General features: G+C 35.7%; 2 long non-coding RNA genes across 2 annotated transcripts in view; one reads left to right on the top strand and one right to left on the bottom strand.

The window, feature by feature from the left end:
* Nucleotides 1–6,478: 6,478 nt before the first annotated feature.
* LOC126913268 (uncharacterized) lies at nt 6,479–14,905 on the bottom strand. The gene is made up of 3 exons (XR_007708124.1): nt 14,773–14,905; nt 8,437–8,536; nt 6,479–6,971 (listed from the first exon to the last, which is right to left on the bottom strand). It is a non-coding gene; the product is annotated as an uncharacterized LOC126913268 (long non-coding RNA).
* Nucleotides 14,906–16,079: 1,174 nt separating this feature from the next.
* Nucleotides 16,080–25,257, top strand: part of LOC118254357 (uncharacterized) — a 46,340-nt gene continuing 37,162 nt past the window's right edge. Inside the window, exon 1 of the long non-coding RNA XR_007708126.1 lies at nt 16,080–16,480. This is a non-coding gene — a long non-coding RNA (uncharacterized LOC118254357). The remainder of the gene's footprint in view (nt 16,481–25,257) is intronic.

Raw genomic sequence — 25,257 nt, 5'->3', positions numbered from 1 at the left:
CACTCACTATTCCCAGGTGGGAAAAGGGTAACCCATCACTTCATAGAGTATTTTATCCCTCTTTGGTAACTGGTTCCCTAGAATGTGAGGAGTCCTTATCTATTTGATCTTTCCTCATAAGCAAATTAGTGTTTACATATGATATATTCGTAGCTATTAATCCCTCTCCATATCTGTCATATTCTTCAGCAATGGGGGATCAGAACTGTACATAGTGTTCAGGACATGGGAGATCCATGGTTTTATGAAAGTGGACCATGTGCTTTTTTCCTTTCTTCTTTACCATTAGTTCCTAACATTTAATTTGCTTTTTTTGACAACTGTTGAACATTGAGCTATCATTTTTATAGAACAGTCCAATTCCTAAGTTTGTAGGGTATGCAGAATTTAAGATTGTTTATTCCCAAGTTCATCAGTTCAAACCTGTCTAAACTGAATTTTATTTATTGTTTACTACGCACCCTCTACTACTACTACCGTAATGATGCTTCTTTGTTGATTCTCATTAATTGCTTCAGTTGTGCATGGTAGAAATAGTTGCTAAGGAGAATGGTAGTCAAAAATGAAGACTACTATAAGAATGTGTAGTTGACATCTCAGAAACATACCTGTTTTTATTATGTACATATAGCCAATATGTTCACATATATGTCCTGTTAACTTTTATTATTCAACCAGCCTCCCACTTGCATTCCTTTTAAATATCTACAGACATCGCAAGTACCCAATAAAGGCATAAAACTTATGTTTCATGTTTCAAATGAATATAAGTCTGGGAAAGGGGTGCTTTTCACAATACTACCAGTCCTGGATTTACTAAGAATTTATATCTGGGTTAATTTTTCCTTTGTGTGACATCTCATTTCTGCAGCTCAGAACCTATGTGTAGAGATTATCAAATGTCAAATGCAAATGTAAAATGGATCCATGCTGTACAAAATAGTCTCTTACTGATATTGAGCTGACTATTCCCTTTAAATGTTAATGAAACTGTTGTAATTACTGAAATACCAAAACAGCTCAAGAGCTGGAGATCACAGCTGTAGCCCCATTACTTGTAAATTACTGGCATAGGCATTATCTTGGCAGAAAGAGTTGTACAAGAACTTGTTCATCATGCTTCTCTTTTAAGTAAGTGATGGAGACCAAGTCTAAAGAGCACAGAGAGAAAACTAAGCAACTTTCTTGCTCTACAAGAGATATAAACATTACACCCAATAAGGCTCACTTTCTCTACCCTCTCCCCTAGTTTATTTATTTAACTTTTTCTGAGGTACACAGAATTGAGATTATCTCATAAAGATATTGAACACACAGTGAAATAAAATAATTATCTTTTTAATAAAGTTTCCCTTGTTATACTTTCATCTAAAATTAATAATTATCCTTGCATATTTATTTATTTATTTATTTATGTTAAAAGGGAAAACTGACTATGTTCAAAACCAGAAGGGCAGGATGGGAGGAAAGTAAGATAAATAATGGGGGGAGCACAGTTGCATTTTTGTTTTTGATATTCCTTCAGCCAGCAAGCCTGTGGCACAGATGCAGTGAAAAGGAAGATAGAGTACTTGAATGGGGTAAGTAACCTCAAGACAAAAAATGTCTAAGGGCTATGCAAGCATAACTAGGCAGTAAAGAACCAGTGATATCTATACTAAAGAAGGATGGTGACACCTTGATTCTTTGATCTGTGAACTGTGTGACAGGCTTGCAAACGGATAGTTTATTATCTAGGAGGTGAATAGCAAAGTCCTACAGCGTTTCACAGGGTTAATATGTATAAAATAGCCATTTAGATGTGCGCCAGGAATAGACTGTGGGAGGAGTTTTCTTCGGCATGCAAGGAAGTTGTACGTGCGTCTGTGTCTATATTGCATGTCTATGCGTATGTGCTTGTGCAGAGCACTGCGTGGTACCCAGCTGGTCACAACAGCTGCATCTAGGAAGATCTGTACTGAAACCGACCATGGAATTGCCAAATCCTCTTAATTCACCTTCTGATGACATTGAGGGTGGCCCAAACCTGATCGGGACGTTGTTCTTATTTTCACGGAGGATCGCTATCGTTTCACTCCATTTAAATTCAGGAATAAGCATCTCATGACGCCATGCTCCACTGCATCGGAACTGTATGAGCAAGGCAGTCTTGCAGAGAGGGAGAGACAGAGAGGGAGACACTTTCCAGGCTGAGAAGAAATAAGACGCTATCTGGTTTTGTTGTCTCTGGGTTGATTTTTTTTTTTTAAAGAAAACTACAGCTTGAAGGTATTGGAGTAATATTTCTGTAAGCCTTGTATCAACAGCAATAAATTATTTGTATCAATGGCAGAGCCAGATAATTCTGCTCTTGTTCTTACAGGGATCTGTTGTTTCGTGGATCATATAGGGAATTCCAAAGAGCAGCAATCTTCATGCTACTGGAAGTTATGAGCTTAGTCTTCCTAGGCAAATAATTCATCTTTGAAAGAAGCTTACATCTCAAGTAAACTTAATAAGTGGCCAGTCTCTCCTCAGGTGCCTATGCTTTATTTCTTTTCCTTCAGTCATTTTTAAAAGTATGTTTGGCATGCAGTGTACTATTGATGTGTGGTATTTTTTAGTTACTTTTTCTTTGTTTAAGGGGTGTCTTTTGTTAGACACATATGAACCTGCAAAACAGTAATTATTGCTTCAGTAAAGTATAACTTTTGCAATAAAATTGTTAAATAATTAGCAAAGTCCTTTTGAAATCCTTTGTTGGCACCTGATGAGTACATGAAGACTACCTGTACTTCCATCATCATTACTCTACATCCATGTAATCATGGCTGGCTCAAAAAAAAAAAAAAAGAAAAAAGACAGTCATGGTAAACTACAGAAATAACAATGGGAGAAAAAAAAAGAAGTTAAAAAAAAAGGACGTCAGATAAATGAACAATAGCATGATAAATCATTAGGGACTTGGGTTTTTGCTTTTTCTTGAAGTAAAAAAGAAACGGTTAATTGAAGTGAACAGTTACGACTGAACACAGATATTTTGTAAAGAAAACACATTCAAAGTGGAAATCGAGGTGAAAAATCTTATACTTTAGTTGTATGAAAATAAAACTGTAATATATTCAAACTCACATTAGTGAAAATAATCATGATTATAAATCTGCAATGAGAAAAATTAGAACCAAAGCTTTGCTTGCCTCATATGGTAATTGAGTAATAAGATATATTTTACTGCTGCAAGTCAGTTTCCTCATTCCACTTTAGAACACAATATAGCTCCAGCAAAATAGCATCTTTATGGTCCTGTGGATTGACACCACAAAGCCATGGTCGTCTTTTGAAATCTATGGAACTGTGATAAATCTTCATGGCTCTGTATTCTAAAAGAAGAAAGGATTAAAGAAAGATTTTCAAGAGCGGTATATTACCTCTTCTGCACTATCTGAAGATGAAAGGACTGCATTATGGTGGGTTAGCCGTTATCAGTTTTTCTTGGGATTAATAATTACATAGAATTTATGGGAACAGAAAAATAGTGTGAATGGTATAAAGATTTAAATAATGAAAAACTGTTTTAAGCCACTGGGCTTAAAGATTGAATTATAGGTATGAGTGTAAACAATATGTATAGAGAATCTTCCTTTAAGATGTATATTTTAATTTTATCCTACATCATCACCAGAGAGAACCACAGAAAAAAACAACCATTCTAATAGAACTATATTTGTTTCTTGATATATGTCAAATCAGTTATAAAAGACAGCTCCTATCATTCAGAAATGCAGATAGCAGTTTATGTGGTTGAGCTACCATTCTCTGAGTAGGGGTTTATGATCAGTACTCCTCTGTTTATAGATCCGAGTCTTCATTTAGATTCTCACTTGGGAAGTTTTGGAATAAACAGTCCTCTAAGAAAAACAGAAGAAATTAAAACACGAGAAGTGACAGAAGCTTCTTTATACAGAAAAGTAAGTGAGTTTTTATAGAGTCCAAAAGCTGTGTTAGAAGGACAGTTTGAAGACAATCTTTGTTGCTTCTCTGATAAAATTTCAACAGGTCGCAGTTCTCAATTGCTTGCTTGTTGTCTTGCTGTTCGGTTAATAGAGAAATATTTTGTACAGGCAGGCTTTTGCTTTCATTCTACAAGTGGACAGAAACTGCATGACTTCAGTGGATGTGAGTGTTAATCCCCATCACATCACCTGGCAATGAGTTCTCCCACTCATCTGACTTCCAAGGTTCAATTCAGCCCATATTCTTGGACTACTAGGCTCAACACAATTTTCTGTCTCCAGGTTTATTCCAGGTTAAAATTCACCATGAAGAGATAGGTTAGTCTTCATTATAAATATCTAAAACTATGTTTTCATATTTAACCTCCTGTTTAGTTGTGCAAAAGGATGTGCCTAATATGTTCTCAGCAGAGAAATTTGATGATATGCTTTTGCAGAATCACAGAATAGTTGAGATTGGAAGGGACCTCTGGAGGTCATCTGGTCTTTGATTAAACTACTAAAGTAGGGTTTGTTTTGAGATTTTACATATATATATAATTTAGAGTTAGACTGGGCTTTTTAGACCAAACATTCCTATTTAACACAAACAGTGGATGCCAGGAGCTATAAATCTACCTTATTTATCAGTGCATCAGAGACTAAAATTTCAAGCAGGAAGCCACTTGCTTCAAGTAACACAAAATCTTTTTCCATTGTAGAATACACTGGTTCTATTACCAAGGGAATCTTTATACCTTCAGAAATAGGCTAAAGTTAATCCAAGTTAAGTATGACAAGACTTTATAAAGCCACTTCAAAGTTGTTATCAAAATGCCTTTTTAAAAAGTTGTTTGAAAGTTAATATGAATTTTTATGAGACTGTATTGCTCTCAAAACAAAACAAAACAAAAAACTAACAAGTATGAAGCAGAATTTAATTACCACATGTAAATATGTATGTATGTATAATGATTACAATGCATTGGTTATAATATGTTTAATTTAACAGTCTATCATTAATGCCTCATTTAAAGAAACTTGAAAATCAAAGTATGTGGCAGTAACAATAGAGTTGTCAAAGACATTCAGCTATAAAAAATTTAACATATTTTTAATAGCTGTATAAACTTGCTGTCTCTTTCAGATCTAGAACTGATCCTAAGCTGGCATCAGTCTCAGGAAAAAAAAAAAAAAAAGTTTAGGTTTATTGGGAGTTCAAAGGATTTCAAAATTTCAAATAGGCATACAGAAAATGTCTGAAGAGACTTCAAGGTCTATGTCAGGCATGGAAATGAACAAACTTTCCTTGATCTAAAAGTAAAACCAAAGCTGTCCTTATATACTCACTATTAACCACTCTGGTTTCTTTACTACGTTTGTGAAACTGTCCATGCATAGGACAAAGTTGGAATTTTAGCTCAGATAGTTCATTTGTTCCAGTCCACATCTTTATTTTAACTGAAGAAACCTATTCTTAGCTCAAACAGCAACTCTCCCAGATGAAAACATATGTAACATTTTAGTAAACTAGATTTTATGTCAGGTAGGCCATGAACCTTTATTGTATTCCTGTGATAAATAACATAAACAACCACCAAAAGCTGTTGACCACTTTTAATGAACTGACTCTCCTATGCCAATCTGAAGACGTTTAAATGGAATAAAAAAGAGGAAAGCTTGCATATAGCTGCAGAAGCCACAACAAACATTGAAAACATGAAACATTGAGTTTTTTTTCCACTGCTTTGTTACCTCCTGGAATTTCCACAATGTGAGAGCCAAACATAGTTAGAAGTGAGTTTTTTTCTTTCTTTCTTTCTATTTAAAGAGAAAATATGCACTTACTACAGAATATCTTTCAAATATCCAAAATCTAAAAAATTAACTGGGTAAACATGTCACTAAAGTGACAACAACAACAAAAAATTGTTTTACTTATATTTGCTATTGGTTTGTTGCAATAACATTTGCCATCTTCCAACTCACTGAGTAGGCAGTTTATATAGAGTTCTCTTGATCAGATTGCATTTCTCAAAGGATTACCTGTTTCATACCTGAAAGTATTGCACAAAGGCTTATAATTAAGGGTATGATTTTGTGATGCTAGGCTAGAAAAAAAGCCTTTAAATCCCTGTGATCTGAAGACTTGTGTCTCATACTTTCTCCAGTAGTGTGGGCGATATCTCCAATATAACTTTCCTTCTTGGACTTTCTAGATTAGTTAGAGTTATTGCAATTGTCTGGATGCAGTACAGTCATTCTTAGAACATACCAATATTGCAATCAGAAGTATGACACCTACACGCACAAGCCTACCCGTGGCAGTTTTTTTCCCTAGCTGGCTGAGATATCAAGAGAATACCACAGTATTTCAGTAGTAACTATTTTTTTCTCCTGAGCCACTGAGTATTTAAATGACTGATCCACTTTTTTTCTTTTTTACTTACTATTTTTATTTGACTTAGAATGACTGAAGTCATGTAGATTTTGAACATATATGCTGTAGTCTCACTTGCACTTTTAGTATGCCTTTAACATGAATTAAACAATTATTAGAAAATATGCATCTCCAACTGTCAGTTCATCCCATCCTGAAATATAGGAGACAGAGAAGGAAACACCATCCGGTGTTTTTTAGTTTGTTTGTTTGTTTGTTTTTTACCTCCAGTGAATGTAAAGAGAAGGTGATTAGCGTAGATGATTAGCTTGGACCAGCTGTCTTACTTTCAGTTGGACAGTTAGATAAGGTGAATTTCATCCTGAATGATTGGAAGTTCCTTTCTTTTCTGAGATGAGTATTGAAGGTAATCAGGCCAGATAGAAACATTCTGATTTCCACTGGACAGATGGGATAATCATGCTTTTATCACCAGGGTCCCCACTGCTCATCACCCTACGCAGAGCCATGACTTGAGTTCACACATCCAACCACACCAAAAAATAGTTGGCTTTCACCTGGATCATCTCCTTCCTCTGGTCATACGCTCACTTGTGCTTCTAGAAAGAGAGATTGAGCAACTTATGAGGACAGTAGGGAGAGGGGAATTGCTTCTGTATCCCACTGCATAAATACATGCTAGAACAAAGTGACTCTAAAACCATCATCTCAAAAATGCTCATTCCTGGCTTAAGTGTTCTAGCAGTGAGTATACCGTGTGCTGTGAATCCCAGCTGAGGTACTTGGCTCTCCATTTAATACACAGGAAACTCTAGGGCCTTAAATCAGGATTGTGAATTCCATGTCCAGACAAGGCTCACAACTTTCAGGCACTGCAGAACTGAGCACCACAATTCCTTGACATCTTTCTCAACCTGAGCTCTGGGCAACTATATCTTTCCTCTTGAGTTGTTGTTGATGTTGCATTGGATCCAGCCTTGGCATGCTTGTGTTTCTGAACTTCTGAAACCAGGATGCCAAGTCATCACTGCTCCTAGTTTACATTGCTTTAACAAAGAACCAGACACAGATTTCCTCTTGGCAGCAAAGTCTTGTGCTACAGCTTTCTAGACCCAAAGAAGTTCATCTGAGTGCTCCCACAGCTGCATATTAAATTTAATTTTTGCTTCCCATGTATCATTCATAGTCTTAATTTTTAAACTTGCATATGTCAAAATAACAGAAATCAGTCTTTAAAAGGGATAGAAAAACACAAAATTACCTTCTTTCTCTGAATATTCTTATATATGCCTGCAGGTTTCTTATATATGTGTCCTGTTTATGCATGTGTTATGTGCATGTGTGGCAATGAATATAGATGTTGATGGTGGGAGTTTACAAGGAATGTGAGTCATATACACAAGATATTGATTACATATATGTTTGTTAGAACCCGTTTGTATGAGCTGCCATGCATGAATCAAAGCAGTTTAATCTACAAAGATATTCCACGCAACATAGCTTGGTTGCCATAGCATTTATCATGCAGACTCTAGCTCCAGTTCATTGCTGTATTAGGCAATACATTTCCAAGCAGCTACAGCACAAATTCTGTAATTTTTACTGTGGCAGAGAAGCCATGTCAATATAGCAGCCATTCCCACCCCATCTACCAAAGAACTTTTTTTTTTTTTTTTTTTTCGAATGGATTCAGTCATGCATGGAATGCAGAAAGTGACAGATTTTCTACCCCTTATGTACACATTTTTTGATCTTTGTCTCCTTTTTGCTTAATTTAGAACTTAATTGAAATTGCTTTTTCTATAGCTCTCCCACCTTCCTAGAAGCTATTAAATGGACATACTTATTCTCTTACATAGTATTTTCTCTTCAAGTCAGAATCATCAAATTTTAAAGGCCAGTCAGCTCTCCTCTATCACTTTTGTAATCAGGAAGACCTGGCAAGTGGGATCTCAGACCTGCTTGTGGGAAGTCTATGTTCAATCTGCCTTTTTGCCTCAGATTTCTTCTATGGCCTTTGATATAACCATTAAGAGTATCTAAGGGTCAGTGCATGGTACTCACCTTCTGTAATGATGGATGGAACAAATGAGGCATATGTTGCTTTGTTAGCCAGAGAAGTAATTTATTCAGAGGTACTCCCTTTACATACCTTGCAGCACTCCTGTTGAGAACAGTATATTAAAATATACTCCTTCCTAGAGTTTAGGTGTAAAAAGGCACGTCTACACAAGACAATGAAGCGCGATCCAGAAACAGTCAGGATGGCAGTAACACAATCCCTGTCTCTTCATGATGCATCCCTACATGCACATTTTAAGATAAAATTGGAAATATTGTAAAGTTTTGGACTGAAATTAAATTCTCAAAAAGTTCAGGCCATGTTCTGCCTTGTGAAAGAATTACATGTATTACCTGGCAATTAACTTTATTGGGGAATGACTATACCTAGACTGAAATGAGAGCTAGGTATTCTGCAGGTCTGATCTATTTGTACTGATCAAAGCAGAAACATCTGGTGTCTCAAGCAGGAGGTAGTTCTTGGCCTGCAGGAATGCTGCTGTCTTTCAGCTCCTTAATTCTGTCAGCCTCCCACTTTAGGCATCTGAATCATTTCTCAGACAGCCTTAATTTTTAATACTTGAGTCTGTCATTACCAACTGAAGTGTCAAAAGACTTGTGCCAGAGTTTTACATCACCTTATGACACAGATGATTTTGTTTAAACATAGAGTTTATCTTAAAAGTTGTTTGTTTGTATGAGAGAAGTAACTCACTTTATGAAAGATGTGTTTGGAAGGAGGGCAAGCACAAAAAAGTCTGCAAAACACTGAAAAAGGATGCTCTTTGGACATTTTAAAGGTTCCAACACTTGACGTATTAAAGGTCATTACACAGATTAACGGATTGTTATTATCTAGCAGCAAACACATGTGCTTTGCCAGGGGTTTAGAAGACTTTTTGTGCGAGTGGCATGGAAGAAGATTTGTGAGAGGAGAACAGCATCTTCTGGTTATACCAGATGAGACAGCAACAGACATCAGTATGGAACATTAATTCTGACAGGCACAGTGGCTGAGCATTACTTGGAGCTGTTGCATTAAACTAGTTGTGTTCACAGATGTAACCTTGTGTGACCTCAGCTAATGTATTCAAAAAGAAAAAAATTGTCTTTCTTCTCCTCTGTAACAAGAATGTTGTGGACAAGCTCAGAGTAATGGCTTTTAAGTGGACAAGAGGTAGGTTAGACACAAATCTGGACTTTACATTCTAGTAACTCAGTATGTTCTCCTCTAAGCTAGAGGTATCATGAGGAAACATTCTCAATCTCCTACTAGTACCAGTAAGTTGATAAGGAAGAAAAAGAGGCCAAATTCATATGTACTGCAGAATATGTCATGTAGGAACATTGAGAGGCAGTGATATCAATCACTTCTGCCTACTTTCTACCTTTTATTATATATCTGGAGGTGGAAAATTGACAAAAAGAACAACTGAAGAGTCTGATTTCTAGGTTGCAGAAGTATGTAGTAAGTCAGCAGAAGTGCTGGAAGTCAGAAAAGGAACAGGGATCATGGAGCAGTAATACTAAAGATCTCTTATTTCATTTATAACTTAGGTTTTCATATACATTAAAAAAAAAATCTAATTTCCCGTGGTACATGATATCATCAGAATTATCTCCAATTCTACATAAATTCTACTCTTAGAATGTGAAACTGCTTATCTATCTGAATAATTTGCTAAGAAACTTGTCTGCCTTATTTGAAAAGACAATTATTTGTCAAAATTTATCCTTAATTCTGTATTGCTTTTGTTTATCCTAGCTACTGTCTATAAATGAGAGCATATTGATGTATATGAGAGCAGCTAACACTGATAATGTCATCCCTTTGTATACAGAAGGGAAGAAAATGCTACATAAATGAGAAAAACATGATAGAAATAACATCTAAAATAATGTTGATGATCAGCTTTTTTAATAAAGTTCTCTATTTCACAATGTAGATTAACTTCTATTCCTTCCTGGTATTTCATTATAAACTTGTGTCATTCCTCCTTCTAACCTCATCTTGTCATTTAAAGAGCAGCATTCCAGTAGCCCAAAGAGAACACCTTAAAATAGTAATATAAATGTGGTGACAAGAACAAAGCAGCAGATCTGAAATATTTAGTGCCAATCATTTGCATTCCAGCTGCATAACATATAAAACATTGCAAACATTTTCTTGGAAACATTTGTGTGTAATAAACATAAACAATAAAAATAAAATTATTCTTTAAATAAGCTCACTTGCTGAATTTTTAAAAACAAGTGGGAAAAAAAAAGTATGTGTTTTTATAAGTCAGTTCATCAAAGATTCTGAAAGAATGAGAGAAAAACATTTCTGCATTCACTCTAACCTCAGAGAAAAAATATAAAAATAAAAAAATGTTATGACCTGCTTACCCTCTCAAATCACATGGAATTAGAAATAAAGTCTTATTCTTACACACAAAGTCTTACATACATTGTCTTACACACCAATTCTTACACACAAATAAAGTCTTATTCTTGCACACAAAGTTGAGGGCATCCAAGAATAGGTCAGTTAGGTTTACTAGGAAAGACAGTAAACTGTGTGGATGTGAATGCTAGTGTAGTTTTGACTTTGACTTTTGCATACTTGAATTTTGTACCATAGTAAAAAAAATAGGGAAGCTAATTTTCTGCAATAAATCTTCATTCTAACTGTCTGGTTACTTTAAACAGACAATGCTGCTGGTGAGTAACCTCTAAATTTCTCTTGTAAAGTCTCATAAAGATTGTGGGAAATAAATGGCTTGCTTTGGACTACTCATATATGAATCCCAAGGTCATTTTGCCAATCTATAATAAATAAATCTATAGTATTTGTGGGATTAGAGAAGCTTTCACATAATCACAGAATCATAGAGGTTGGAAAGGACCTCTCCATCTATCAATGTTTAAAAACAAACAAACAAACACAAAACACATACTAGTTACTTTCCAACTAAAAATCATACAAGTTTGAGTATGATTTCTTTTTTCATTCCTGATAACTGACTTTCAGATAAGAATCATGACTTTCTTCAATGACATTTGTAGTCAAAAGTCCTGTACATGGGATCGCAAATACTATTTATCTGTATTTAAAACATTGATTAGGCTTATCTACTGTCTCCAAATTGTCTTTTTTTCTCAGACGAACAAACAAAAAGTTCAGTTATATGAACTCAATGTCCTACAAACATACTTCTAATGTTATTGTCAGCCTTAAACTCAGACCAAACAGCTTTGATGTTCACTCTTAAACACATCTGTACTCTTTTTGTATTTTTATCTTGTAATGATGGATGTTATTATACTATAGCCATGCAAACAAGCATATTTTGGCTTAGAGTCTTTAACGGTAATCTCTCTGTTAAATTGAGTTAAATTAACTAATAATTACTTCTTAATTTAAAAGGTTCAAAAGCAATAGTCCTCCCAGGCTAAAATCAAATAATCATTGCTTCTATATGAATGTGTTGTTAAGGAAATAAGCAATGGAAGCTTTAGCCACATAAGAAGCTAATGATGCAATGTTTGTTAACCAGGTTGCAGCTGTGGAATGCAACCAACATGCACAGTGATATTTTATGTTCATAGAAGGCATATGCAAAGGAGTCTGAATGTGTTTGCAGCAGGGATTAATAATTTATTCCACATATATCAACACAGCAGCTAGAATCCATCTAAAATAATAGACAAAGTAACTAATTATATGCCCACCAGTGTGATTCACAGACATTCCTTAGATGGGTGTGGAGTCTGGAAGAACTCTCAGTTAGAGCAGAGTTACTTATTTTTCTCCAGTCTAATGTCAGAATTAAAACCTATTAATATTGAAATACCTAGTTGTTTGAATATTCGCTAAAATTTTAAGTCAGAGTTTCCATTGAGAGCCCAATCCATGTCTCCCATGAAAAAGAAGGGAGGGCTTGAGATGCAGTAATGTGATATTTCCATCCATGACATAGGAATATATCTATTTCCCTTGGGATGCAGGGGTTAAGAATGATGGAATTCAAAAGGTATGGCAGGGTTAATACGTGAAGAGGAAGCTGGTTTTGGATTTTTGGTCATGTACATTGTGTGGGATGACTTTTTTTTACAATATTTCTGCATAACATTTGCAATCATTTTGCACTCACTGTGTACTTTAATAAGTCAAAATTAAATGCTTAAATTATAATTTCTGATTTTTTTTCTTTTTCTCTTCAGCTCTTTTTTAACAATAGATTTTTGTATGCATACAGTTGTAATGAATTATAACTTCTGTACTTTAAATAAAAAAATGAGATAGACCTTAGGGACATTTTCTTCTTTATCTCTTTCTCTCCCCCCACCCCTCTGCACCTCCCCAAGGGTGTAAAGACCCATATTCAGTTTGAAAATATGTAAGAAAAATGTTATATCAGATATTTAGCACAACCAATCTGAAGACCATCTCCCTGACATAAATATTACATATGCAAACCATCTTTTATTTCTACAGGCTAGTTTGTAAATTCACTCATTTACATAACGAGTAAAATCAATTGCAGTGATCCAAACCAACACTTGAGTTTCTCCCATCTCATAATATGCAAAGGAATATTTTTTGATGTTTTGATTTACTAAGTCATAGGACCTGATTCAACTAATTCTAACAAAGTCATCAGACTGTAAAATAAATGGTATGTTATAGAGCTTTTCCTCACACAAGGAAATCCACCTGTTTTATTGACTTTATGAAAATATTACTTATAGTTGTATCTTTTCTTACAACTTATACCTAAAAGGAAACCTGAACAATCCTAAATTGTTATTTCATTGAGCTTCTGCTCTTGGCTTGTCATGAAGGAAATAAGGCTCTTTTAACGTTGTATATCTGTGTGGGAACCCTTGCAATCCTTCCAGAATCAGATGGCCTCAGGCACTATTAATTTCCCTTTACTGCCCACGGTTCTGTAGCAGTATCTCTAGTGTCTCCTTCTATTTCTTCTGTACTTTAGTTTACTATTTAGGTTTTAGTTTATCGTGCTCTTCTTTCTTTCTCTCTTGCTCTCCCTCTCTCTCTCTTTTTAATCATCTTTCATTCTTTCTTTCTTCTTTCTAACTTTTTCTTTTCCTTTATTGCTTTCTCACTTTCTCACTCTTACCCTTTTCCTTTTCCTTTCCCTTTTCTTTTTTTTTTTATTTTTTTCCTTTTCTTTTTTTTTAATTTTTTTTTCCTTTTCTTTTTCTTTTTTTCCTTTTCCTTTTTCTTTTTTTTTTCTTCCTTTCTTCCATGGAGTGGGTGCAGAGAATGGCCATGCAGATGACTAGAAAGCTAGAGCACCTCTCCTGTGAAGAGAGTCTGAGGGAGATGGGATTGTTTAGCCTGGAGAAGAGAAAGATCCAGAGAGACCTTGTAGCTGCCTTCTGGTACTTAAAGGGTCCTACAGGAAAAATGAGGAGGGACTCTTTATCAGGGAGTGTAGTGATAGGACAAGAGGTAATGGCTTTAGATGAAAAAGGATAGATTTACATTAGATATTAGGATATTAGGAAGATCTTTTTTACTATGAGGGTGGTGAGGCATTGGCACAGTTGCCTAGAAAAGCTGTGGATACTCCACCCCTGGAGGTTTTCAAGGACAGGTTGAATGGTGCTTTAAGCAACCTGGACTAGTGGGAGGTGTCCTTGACAATGGCAAGGGTTGGAAGGAAATGATCTTTAAGGTCCAATCCAACCCAAACTATTCCATGATTCTATTCTAAGATTCTGAAATGACTGGAAAAAATCTGCTTAATCCAATGAAATTTGTTCTTCTGTTTTAAATGGGGAAGAAACAATCTCCTAGCCCACAACAGACATAGATTTGTAAAAGCTGTTCAATGCACAGCCTCTTCTCAGAACATCTCTCCAGGAAAAGGGAAGCTGGAGACAAGCTGCATCTTCTTAAAATGTCAGTGTGGACTTTACCGGATCAGCCAAGTGGCTGTAGAAACTGACACTTGATTGAACTTATTTAGTACTCTTGGTTTCCCCCAAACCCACCAACCAATTTAAATTCTGTCCAAACTCTAAGAAACTGGAATGCAAGCAATGTGTTAGTGTATGGTCTGTGTGCTCAGAAGGAAGAAACCTTTCATAAAAGCAAAGAATCAAAGAAATTTACTAAGACATCTGTAGTCAATCTGAAATTTATATCAATATCCACTTTATAATCGTGTCTGTATTCAGTTTGATACCAGTTCTGAACTAAGTTTTTCTACACTTAATATCCCTGTCTTGTACAGCTTTGCATTTATTGCTATGACAGTGAAGAAACCTGCCATTATCCATGAGACAATTAGTGTAAACAGCAGCAATTAATTCATCATTTCTTACCTAACTTCAGCAACTCTTGGCAGCAATTAAATTAGCAGTGGAACCAATATTTGAATCACTGGCTGCAGTATGAATGACAGATAAGGATAAGTTCATTTAAGAGAAATAGGAGAGAAAAATACTCTCCACCAGCACTGTGGAGTGCAACATGTGCTTTCAGTCATATGAGAGGGGAAGAGCAATCCACCCACAGAAATCCATCCAACCATGGTAGAAGCCATAAGCAAATCTGATCCTTATTGGAACACCTTAACATCTGTCACAGATTTCCTACACTGGGAGTACTTAATTGGTTGATTCATTGTGTTGAAGAGAAATTCACTGGTTTTTTGGTTTTGTTTTTTTTTTTGGGGGGGGGGGGGGTTGGCTCTTCAGAGAAATGGAACAGTCTTTACTTGATTGCTATCCCTTTTTTTATCCTTTTTTTAATGCTTTTTTTACTCTTCCTTTATTTCTATTAGGAGTATATTCCAACATCTCTATGAATGATAAGTAAGTAAGCCAGAACACCAACTTCTTCAATAAATGTCAGAGCAAGAACTATTCTCTGGTGGCTTTCATAGTTTAAACTCAATGTTGGAAAGGGAGTGAGATGTGCTTGGTGGATGTGAGAACTTTCCTAATAAGGATTTCTATTCAACACTTTTTCTACATGCTCCCATCAAAGATTCAGAACTGTAATTTTTCTTGAGCATAGCAATGATTCTGTGTTTCTATACAGACATAATTATAATAATAATAACCAATAATAACCAATATATTATTATTATTATTATTATTATTATATAACCAATAATTAATTGGTTGATATATGTTCCTTTCATACGCTGAAGAATATATCTTCCTCCTTTGCACATTAAACCTGATACGTACATTTCCACTTATCTTTATGATCCCCAGGCTTTTTAGAATGTTGAGATGAGATTCAGCAAATAACATCATGACAGTCTGACTCTGATACTCTTTCTTACTGGTTGGACTTGATGAGGCTATTTTAAGGAAAATACTCATACTTGTGGATTTTACTCATCTACTGCTTCAGAACAGAGGCCAAGTGGTTTTCATAGAGAGAAAAAAAAAAAAAAAAAACAAAAAAAAAACACTGCATTTAAGCAGTTTTAGGCAAAACAAACAGACAAAAAAAAAAAGCAACAAAAAGAAACCACCTTCAGTGACCAGGAGTTAACAGGTATTCGAGGTACCTTGTGCTACCTTTCACCTCTACAACCAAAAACTCCAGCAGTTATTGATTACAGTACTCAGTGGAAGTGAGTACAGAATACAACTGGTTGTGATTTCATTGAGTCATATTCTGATTCAAGCTGTCTAGGATTCCTTTTCCTTATTGTAATGAAATTCCTAAAAAAGGATTCTCACTGTTTTACACCATTCAAACATCTCTTTTCTGAGGGAATTACTTCAATTTCAGCAGTGCTACTGTTGGCTCACATAAACCTTCTTTCCCTATCACAGCAATGTTCTTGATGGCTGTTATATAAGCCTAAAAAAATAACAGAAACCTTTCCATTTCTTAAAAATCCTCTGTTTCAACCCTGGATTTCTTCTGTATCAAAAAATTACTTCTGTTGACCTGTTTCTGAATCCTCTCTTTCTGCAATCTGGTACTCAAGACGGACATAGTCCTGACAAAATGTCATAGTCCTTTCACTAAAGATGGCAGAAGTAAACAGAAAAATACTCTGACCTGGTAAGTAATGTGAACCACAGAAGACAACATATAGCTTTTAGTATGTGACTGGTTTTAGTGGCATCACACATTCTCATCAACAGAGTAGCATATAAACAGCAGTGTCAGATTATATTTTCATTACTGCAATAGCATTCTAACACACCTGCAAAAGTTTTCCTTTTTACAGACAAACAGAAATGTATTGGTGAGTTGAAAGTCCCCTTTTTTTCCTAAATTCTGGACTAAATCTTTACAAATCAGTCATAATTCAGTAAATGGTCTAGACTTTAGCTGCATAATTACTTTTGATTTGAAATTTACCTGATACAATGATACTTTGTTTGGGGGTGAACATCATAGGATAATAGTTTCAGTTTGGGAAAAAATCTCAGGTGCTTTTCATGTTACATATTTTGGGTAGTTTTTGTATTTATCACACTTGTCCCATTGTGGAAATACAGCTGAAGTGAAACTAAGCATAATGAACACTTATTTGCACTGGGAATTGAGACTACTTCAGACTTTATTGAACTTCAAACTACAGGGTTTTTTTTGGTATTAATATTATTTTTTCTTTGTACATTTTGTTGTAAGCACATATCATTGTTTGGTCCAAATATTTAAATAACTGCAAAACTTCTTACTCTGACTTGTTCTTTCCAAACTGTGAGTAGAGCTACAGAAGGGCAGACAAGTATTCAAGCTTGACTCCTGATCCAAAACCATTGACTTGAACGGTCTTCGGATCAGACCTTCAATATCTTGTTTTCAATATCCTCTTTCCAATAATATGTACTGCATAATTAACTGTAGTCTGAAAACTGACCACTGTGTCCTCTGCTCATTATTTTTTTTCCAGTTTAATATATTTCTATGCATGACTACATTTGTGTCTCTTGCTCTTTATCCAGATTTCTATCTAGCACCCTGTTTTATCTATGACTCTTTACACAGTTAGTAATCTCTGATGTAATCTCTACCTTACCAAATACTTCTTGAAAATCCAGCTGTATTATACCTACTAAATTTCATTTATTTGTCATGTCAGAACTATCTTCAAAGAATTCTATCAGGTTATTTAACCATGACCTTCCTTGACTGAAACTATTCTGTCCACTTTTAATGAACTATACTTTAGTAGATGTTCTCTTACTTACTTCTGTCAAGATATTTTTGCTACAGTTTGGCCTACACTTTCTTGGTTTATCTCTTAAGACTCTTTTTGACTCTTTTTTTCTAATAACGGAGTTATATTTGTCACTTCTCAGTCCTCAGAGAAAGTCCTCTTTTGTATCTAGTGAACATCTAAAACATCCTATGTAAAGGGTCACCAAGCCTTTACTTTTTTTCTTCCGAAAAAAAAAAAATATATATATATTATATAATATACATACATTATATATATATATATATTTATATATTTGTTTACAACTTATCTAAATTAGCCAGGCAGGTTTGGGAGGAGGGGAAAAGAACACCCAGGTCACAAGTTACATATGTCATAGGTGAGCAACAGGTTTGGGAATTGCTTCAGGCCTGCCAACAAATTCTAAACAGGCATAAATTTTCTTCAAAAAAAAAAAAAAATATATATATTTATCATTATCTCTACCTGTTTTGACTCCTCCCGGCATAAATAATCTTTGCTTAATTAGCTCTTTGTCCTTTTAATACATAAACCCAAAAATCTGTATACATGTTCTGCCATTTCTTTATCCCCAGTATGTTCACTGGCATTATATTAAGAGTTTAGATTGTTTAACTAGCTTGGTTGCAGTGGATAGTTAGAAATTCTATTTTCATTTAACATTATTTCATTTATAAAAGAAAATTTAGACTAGAGATATTTTCACCTGTGTTATAAAATGTTTGAGATTTCATTTTTCTAATATATAGATGATTAGTCTCATTCCTTATTCCAATATTTGACCATAGAATATTTCTCCAGCAAGGGAAAGAGAAGAAGTCATAGGAAAAAATAAAATAAAAATGCAATTCTCCATGTCTTAGTGATTCAACTGTAGTTTGAGATAAAGACAGTACAGGTTTAATCATGGAGCTGTTCTAACAGGAATTGTTGATATTTACAATAAATTTCACAATGGATCTGACAAACATTTGCCTTCTAAATTGTTTTCCTGAAAATAGTATGCAATCTTTCTTCCTGTATTTTTCTCAAAGCATTATAAAATGGTCTGAGACACAGAAAAGTTATTTATGGTTGAAAAAAGGAAGTAAATTCAGGAAAGAATTGAGTCCACTCCTTATGTAAGTCAGGGTGGCAGAAATCAGCTGTCTTATAGACCTTTCCACCTTTAGAGAAGGTGGAGAGAGCGTGGTATCAAAAGATGATAAAATTCTTTAAAGCTTATGGGAAAACCAGATAGAGCAGGTGTAATTCTGCCCAGTGGAAATCTGTGACCTATCAGTGTCAGAGCTGATTCAGAGACTCCACTGAACCAGCTCTGAACCTGAAACTGTTTCAGTAAGATAAGAAAGCGGTAAGAAGTATTGGACCACTCAAAGCAAGGCACTCCATGGCTCCATCACCCCTCTGCTCACAGTTGGTGTGATCATTGCAGAGTCACTGATATTCATACATAGGAAGTACTATGTAATGGAAATACTTTAGTAAAGTCACAAATAATAGCTAGAACATAGCACAAATGCAGTATAACAAAGAGTTGACTTTTTAAAAACATACAGTATAGTATCAGAAATGAACACGGTCATTCAAACTTACATGGTTATCTCCTCAGATCAATGCATTTCATGCATTGCAAGCCAAGGTCCCTGAGGAAATCACTACATAGTAACTGTTAGCAACTGTTGACTATTAAACATAAATCCTTGTCTGGAAATAATCAACTGTAGGAGAGAGAGCAGAGAAACTTGGCTGGTGACACATAGTTTTAAAAGTAATTGGTTGCCTGGTACTATTAGTGAGGAAAGATAATTTGAATACCTGTCCTCTTAGCAAGAAATCTCACAAAGAGATTTCTACATGTGAAGTAGACACTTCAGTGTTTCAGTGAACAATTTTTGACAGTCAGAATATTTCTGTTCAGCACCTTGCTTTTTTCATATTACCTTAAAGTTATAGTAAGCTATTTGATTAACTACAGACACAGGTGTCTCTCTGGTCTCTGCTGCTGATGGCTGTATTTTGTATGCTTTGACATCAAGCTTTTCATGTATAAATAAGTAGACCTTTCATGTCATTTACACCATCTGTAATACCACTGTGTAGCTTTTCTTCACTTTCTTAGAACACAGTAATTCAGTGGTTGACATTACAGAGATTCAGGTAAATGCTGCAGGTAATGCAAGGTTTTAAAGTTACTTAACTGGTGTTTGATTGGTTGGTTGTTGTTGTTCATTTGCTTTGTTTTGTTTTGTTTTGGTTTGGTTTCTGCTCTGCACATGTTGTTGCAGCCAATATTTACTATGTAAGTGGAAAACTGTCCCCTGGCAGAGAAATGAAAACTGTTACAAAAATAATGCCATCTTATCATTTACAGAAATCTCCAGCCATGACAAATATTTAAATACCTGAAAATCTTCTGATTCTGACTTTCTTAAGACTTGAGAACGAGGAAAAAAAAAATCATTTGCTTAATGTTTCTCCACAATTACAAGATTGCTATGTTTTGTTTCATTGTAAGATGAATTCTTGAGCTTCTATATGGCAGAGTTCTCAATGTTCTCAATATAAATTTTGAGCAGGCCCAGTTATCAAACTATTTTTCATGAGATGAGTAACATGGATCACACAACACATTAAGTAGAACAGGACAAGATAAAAGAAGAGATTTCATAATCTACCCACAAAGACAATAACAAATAATAATCTTGTTCTCTGTACAAATATAATATCACTGTCATCACCATCATCTAGGTATTCGACCCAACTCAGTGTTACAAGGTTCCTTTAAATCGTTCTAAATGTTTCTGATCAAGTCAACTTTCATGGTAATAACATCTTTTTCAAACGCAGCACTTTAAGCAGTTACACCATTTATTCCATAATAAGTTGTTTCTTGGAAAACACTATTTACAAGCTGAGTTTCTTTGCTCTGGGCTGACTGCCACCACATTTTGGCTTGCTGCACAGGACTCTGTATTTAAGTATGGTTATAAATTAGTATAAATCTCCTTTAAGATTCTTCTACTGCTCTCCACCCAGAAATACAATCTATTTACCCTCTTCAGTTTGAGAAATAACACACCACTCAAATACTCATAGAATGTGTCATTCATTCAACAGAGATAATTAGTTTCAGTTACTTAAACTGAGCAACTATTTCTCTTCAAAGAGGATATTATATTTGCCTAATTGCATTTAAGTGCTAAACACTGTAAAGGATAATGTTTCCTGAGAATGGTTTTTTGTTGGTCTTTGCTAGTAGAAGGCTAGCAGCCTGTTACAAGGGTCAATACAAAACTACAGACAATTTGAGCAACGGATGAGAATTCACAGATCAGTGAGCACAGACACATTTTTTTTTCTCCCCAAACGATTCACAGTGATTCTTTCCCATGCAATTCATATCCTTATCACATGCACTAAGTAAGCATGAAAGGTAAATTGTTGACTTTCAATTCTGTTGTGAAACAATCAAGACTGAGGTGAGCCAAGCAACAGTCTGCAGATTTCTGTCTACTGAGACATCAACCACACCAGCCTTTTTTTTTCTTTTTTTTTTTATGTCTTAATTAAAGAGCCCTTTCCACTAGTATATTCCAGTAACACATCCACAGTGCAGATGATGTGGTTTCATTACAGTCAGAACAGAGACATGCTATACAACTTTGCCTTTAATTTTTGGCTAAACAAACAGGCAAACAAATAGTAGATGAAACTAATGGTGAGCTTAATTATAGCTACCCATCAAGTCCTAAATTTGCTTCCTTTCAGAATAGCAGGCACTGTCTTTAAATCCAAAAGGACTGATGGCATGATACCATGTTTAAAATTCTCCCACTGTCAAAGGCTGTTTTACTAATTATCCAGATTCCAAGGCAATCATACAACCGTAATCATTCACCTCACGCCTGGAAACATAAGTCTTGTTCTTTTGATGAATATTTATAAGACAGTGTAAAGCAGTCTACTTTCTTTTCCCTTCAGGCAAGACAATTTGGAGTTCATCAATATGTATTACCAAGGACTTTTATAAAAGGCACTTCAAAGGAAATTCATCAGGCATTCCTTTTGTCTTGATTTCTGTTAGACTGATACTTCCTTTTGACAAGTATCAATAAATTATCCTCTGATGGCTAGAAACTTGATGTCTTATTCAGAAACTTCCTCACACAGCAAAGTCTGCTCCTTAAGTTTCCAATGAAATTTTTAGCGTCTAACTAAATTAAGGATAAAGCTAATTTAAGGATAAAGAAGGACTGAGGAAGCAAATGAAGAACAAAATAATCAGTGTGTTTATAGAGTAGTTCTATGAGATATTTTGCTTTCACAGATGACATGAATTTTCCATTTAAAATTTTCCATGACCTACATTCCATGTTACTTTTTCCATTTGACTTTTGACCATATTTGGAATTCCTTAAAAGAAAAATGGAAACTTTTAGTTCCTAATGTTCAAAATGAACAATAAGCAAATTAAAACCAGATTAATGCAGATACATAGTGTTGAATGACAGAATGTCCCTGTCACAGTAGGTTATTGCTTTTCCTCCTTTGGATGCTGGCACAAGGACTCATGTTTCTGGGAAGGGAGGGTGAGACTTTAAAATGGAATAGAAAAAAAAAATGTTTGCAATAAAAAATACTCCAATGTTGCATGTGATTTCATTTCTTCATTTAAAATTGATCATTTCTGAAATTATTTATTATAAATTTTTATTTTTTGAAAAAAAAATCATTTCTGCAATTATTTATTTAATTCGTCAAATATGCACGCACAAGAAAACTATCATGGAATACACGAAAGTATATATTCTAGTATGTCATAATAAAGTAAAACTAGATTGTGCAGTAATGGGGAAGATAAAAGGAAAAATTGCAATTTATACTTTTCTTATTTTATTTTTCTAAATAAGAAATGGAATTATTGTAAAAATACTGTGTGGACATTGTGTACAGCAGTTTTAGTTTTAAAAGCACAGCAAGATTTTCCACAAGTAAAAGCAAGCTCTTGATTACACCAGAGGTGCAAAAGACATGTTATACCATAATGAGACCACATACCACGATAGGGCTTTTCTTAGTTTGTTGGCAGTAAAAGCCACGGCCTTCAGGGCTTGCCATATTGCTTTTTACTAAAATGTATGTAGGAAGTGCACACTTCTGTCATGCCTAGTGCTGTGCTTGTGTCATTAATGAAACCATTTTGAAATATAATTTCTTGTCAGGACACAATCCACAACTGAGACTCTAATTTGTGTGTTCACTGGAGGAGGTGGGGGGCAGGAACTTCTTGCAAAACTTATATATCATGATAAGGACTTCAGAAGATATGTTTTTTTTTGTTTGTTTGTTTTTTGAAAATTTCTGAACTTCAGGAAAATTTGTTCCCTTCTATGGTTGTTGACCAGAAAAGTGCAGTAGAATTAATTTGAATACTGATAAAGATTAATTCATCTTTTAAATTGAGCTTACCTGGATTGAGATGCAAAATGTTCTTGGGAGTTTCTGAACCCTCCCCCCAAAATAGGCCTGAAAAATAGCCAATTGTCCCTTGCCAATAAAGATTTACAATTTGAAAGGCATAGATAGTTAAAGACTTGAAGAAGTAGCTGCACCGACCAGTAAGTATATGGAGATGCCATGAAAATGAACTGACAGACTTTTCATCACTGGATTTGAGTTCTGCTTAAAACTTCCTCTTTATGTTGTCCTCTTGACTTCAGCAAGGCTTTTGACACTGTCTTCCATAACATCCTCATAGACAAGCTCAGGAAGTGCAGCCTAGATGACTGGACAGTAAGGTGGATTGGCAGTTGGCTGGATGCAGAGCTCAGAGGGTTGTGCTCAGTGGTGCGGAATCTAGTGGGAGGCCTGTCGATAGCAGTGTCCCCCAGGGCTCAGTACTGGGTTCAGTCTTGTTAACTTAATCATCGAGGACCTGGATGATGGAACAGCGTGCACCCTCAGCAAGTTTGCTGGTGACACAAAGCTGGGAGGAGTGGCTGATGCCCCAGAGGGCTGTGCTGCCATTCGGAGGGACCTCAACAGGCTGGAGGGTTGGGCCAAGAGGAACCTCAAGAAGTTCAGCTAAGGCAAGTGCAGGGTCCTGCACCTAGAGAGGAATAACCCCAAGCACCTCCACAGGCTGAGGGCGGGCTGACCTGCTGGAGAGCAGCTCTGCAGAGAGGGACCTGGGAGTCCTGGTGGGTAGCAGGCTGACCACGAGTCAGCAATGTGCTCTTGTGGCCAAGGTGTCCAATGGTATCCTGGGCTGCATTAGGAAGAGTGTTGCCAACAGGTCAAGGGAGGTGGTCCTCCCCCTCTACTCAGCCCTGGTGAGGCCACACCTGGAGTATTGTGTCCAGTTCTGGGCTCCCCAGTACAAGAGAGACATGAAGCTACTGGAGCGAGTCCAAAAAGCGGTTAGGGAGATGATGAGAGGACTGGAGCACCTGTCATACAAGGACAGGCTGAGAGAGCTGGGCCTGTTTAGTCTGGAAAATGGAAGACACAGGGGAGACCTCATTAATGTGTATAAATATCTGAGGGGAAGATGTCGAGAGGATGGAGCCGGTCTCTTTTCAGTTGTGCCCAGCAACAGGAGGAGAGGCAACAGGTACAAACTGAAGCACAGGAGGTTCCGGCTTTATATAAGAGGGCACTTCTCTACTGTGAGGGTGACAGAGCACTGGAACAAGTTGCCCAGCGAGACTGTGGAGTCTCCTTCTCTGGAGATATTCAAACGCTGCCTGGATGCCGTCCTGCGCAATGTGCTCTAGGTGATCCTGCTTGGCAGGGAGGTTGGACTAGATGATCTTCAGAGGTCCCTTCCAACCTTGGTCATTCTGTGATTCTGTGATTCTGTGATCTTCTGAAGGCACAGGGAGGTCCTTGTAAATCTACAATAGGTAATAAGAACCTTAAGTAATTCAATAAGAAAAAAAAATGGAAAAGAAAAAAATGTATTTTCTGTCATGAGTAATATTATATGAGGTAGAACTAACTTTTGTGGATCTAGAAAGTCAAGTGATTTGATAGAAAAAAGGAATAGAAATTCTGATGGCTGATACTTACCAAGTGCATAGAGCATAAACTGAAAAAAAGTAACATGCCATGGCAGATGATGAACAAGGTTTACTGTCCTGAATTGGCAAGCTGCTGTGCCTTGATCTCAGCTATATCAGACTTTTTTTATATCAGACTATTCAGTTTGCCAACTGAAACAGGGGATAATTAATTTTCTCAATATTTCACTGAAAAAAAAGTCCCTCTATTTTCCTCATAAATACATTCATTGTACCACATGAAGTGCTTAATGCTTAGATTTGAAAAGCTGGTTATTGTGGACATCTAATTAGAATAACTCACTGTCTAAATTATTGTGCTTAATGTGCTACTCTGAATAAATATTTAATATGCTACCTCAGGTGTTCCTGTCCTAGGATTTTGATATCTATTTCCTAATTACAACAAAGCAGTTGTAATACTGAAGCTCATGACACGGCCAGTAGAATTTCCAAGGAGCAGTTCAACGTGCATTTTAAAATATTCATGCAAGGTTAAACTGCCAAGACTACTGAAAATTCAGGATGAAAATAGGTAACTTGCCTCATGCTGCTTCTGTTGAATAGGTGCATAATAATAGACA

The sequence above is a fragment of the Cygnus atratus genome, chromosome 3 (assembly GCF_013377495.2).
Source record: "Cygnus atratus isolate AKBS03 ecotype Queensland, Australia chromosome 3, CAtr_DNAZoo_HiC_assembly, whole genome shotgun sequence".
In the NCBI taxonomy this organism is placed as follows: domain Eukaryota; kingdom Metazoa; phylum Chordata; class Aves; order Anseriformes; family Anatidae; genus Cygnus; species Cygnus atratus.
The sequence above is the reverse complement of the archived record's forward strand: the minus strand, read 5'-3'. Positions and strand labels throughout refer to the sequence as shown.